Below are 2336 nucleotides of genomic sequence, written 5' to 3' on the forward strand. Positions count from 1 at the left end.
CAGGGAGTTCTAGCGAGCTCTGCCCATGGACATACCTCGCCCACTCACCAGGCCGGTCCGGCAATACGACCGCAGAAACTACCCATCCTCGTTTACTCGCTCACCTGCCCATTACTCTCCAGTTTCAAGTTTATTTTATATAGCCCTTCCGTACATCAGCTAATATCTCGAAGTGCTGTACAGAACCCAGGCCTAAAACCCCAAACAGCAAGCAATGCAAGGTGTAGAAGCACGGCGGCTAGGAAAAACTCCCTAGAAGGCCATAACCTACGAAGAAACCTAGAGAGAAACCAGGCATGCGGGGTGGCAGTCTTCCTGTGCCGGGTGGAGATTATACGAACATGGCCCAGATGTTCAAATGTCATAATGACCAGCATGGTCAAATAATAATCAGAAGTAAATGTCAGTTGGCTTTTTCATAGCCATCATTAAGAGTATCATCTACCCTCCTTGCGGTCTCTATAGAGTTGAAAACAGCAGGTCTGGGACAGGTGCACGTCGGTGGACAGGTCGGTTCCAAAGCCGCAGGCAGGAACAGTTGAAACTGGACAGCAGCAGGCCAGCTGGACTGGGACAGCAAGGAGTCATCATGCCCGGTAGTCCTGACGCATGGTCCTAGGGCTCAGCTCCTCCGAGAGAGAGAAAGAAAGACGAGAAGGAGAGAATTAGGAGAGGAGCATACTTAAATTCACACAGACACGGATAGACGGAGAAGTACTCCAGATATAACCAACTGACCCTAGCCCCCGACACATAAACTACTGCAGCATAAATACTGGGAGCTGAGACAGGAGGGGTCAGGAGACACTGTGGCCCATCCGATGAATACCCCGGACGGGGCCAAACAGGAAGGATATAACCCCACCCACTTGCCAAAGCACAGCCCCCCACACCACTAGAGGGATATCTTCAACCACCAACTTCCATCCTGAGACAAGGCTGATATAGCCCACAAGAATCTCCACCACAGCACAAACCAAGGGGGCGCCAACCCAGACACGAAGATCACGGCAGTAATCAACCCACTCAAGTGACGCACCCCTCTAGGGACGGCATGAAAGAAGACCAGTAAGCCAGTGACTCAGCCCCTGTAATAGGTTAGAGGCAGAAATCCAGTGGAGAGAGGGGAACCGGCCAGGCAGAGACTCTTCGGGTGGAAACCCGAGGTCAGGCCTGACCGAGACCCCCAGCCTTCTCCATAAACGCCCTCCAAACTCTGGACTGAACTGGGGACCGCCGATCAGAAACGATGTCCTCAGGCACCCCTTAGTCCGGACAACATGGGAAACAGAGCCTTCACTGTCTGTAGGGCCGTAGGAACAGGCAACGGATGAGCGCTGCAGGACTTAGACCGATCCTCAATACCAGGATCGTAGTACTTCCCTGGGGAGCGGGGAAGGTCGGTGAGGAAGTCCACCGAAAGTGTGACCTGGCCGTTGCGGAACGGGAGGGGCTGTAACTTCCCTCTAGGCAGGTGTCACGGGGAGAGCCTTGCATCTGAGCGCACAGCAGCAGGAGGAGACAATAAACCTCACGTCCTTCTGGCCAACGGGGCCACCAGTACCTCCACCCTAAGACATCCGCACATGTCCTCTCGATGCCAGCGGATGACCGAGGAGGTGAATGACCGGTTTATTTGTGATTTCCCTATAAGAAATACATTTTCACTATAGTACGGGCTGGACAAACTTCTCCCGCGGTGGCATATTTCAGATCGACCGCGGGGCCGCCGTGCGGAGATTCAATATGAAAGGGGACAGGTGCAGGTCGTGCTCACCGGTGAAACTGCTAAGCAGTCCCTCTGAAACATACGCTAGATCTCTCCGGGCCTCTTGTGTGCCCAATACAATAATCCACACACAGGAAAAGTAACATTGGACTACTAACACCAATTAAGTAGCTTTAGCCACTAGAGAATTGTTAGACGTGGTCTGGTGCATAGATGAAATAATGAATTTTTGCCTAGTGTTGGGTGGGAGTACAGTAGCTTTCGATTGGACCCGTCACTTATATCCATATTCTACCGCGTGGTATTTATCATATTATCATTGCAGAGATGGCACCTTGCACGCCGCTCGGTGATCTAGCGCTATTAGTCATTGTTCTTGGAGTTGTGTGAGCTGACCTCCGAAGCCTTTGGCCGGTAGATAAGCTTGTATGGACGCTTTTCACATTCCATGACCGTAAGCGAAATGGTTGACCAGAGAGGGGGAAATCAGGTGTAAACGAGAGCCAAGGAGGCAAGAGCGCCCAGTTATTCGCATCTGAGTTTCCTGGCCTCGATGTCCGAGCTTCTCGCCCTCGACTGCGAAGATGTACTCGAGATTACGCCGTGG

The sequence above is a fragment of the Salvelinus sp. IW2-2015 genome, unplaced genomic scaffold (genome assembly GCF_002910315.2).
Source record: "Salvelinus sp. IW2-2015 unplaced genomic scaffold, ASM291031v2 Un_scaffold6307, whole genome shotgun sequence".
Lineage (NCBI taxonomy): Eukaryota > Metazoa > Chordata > Actinopteri > Salmoniformes > Salmonidae > Salvelinus > Salvelinus sp. IW2-2015.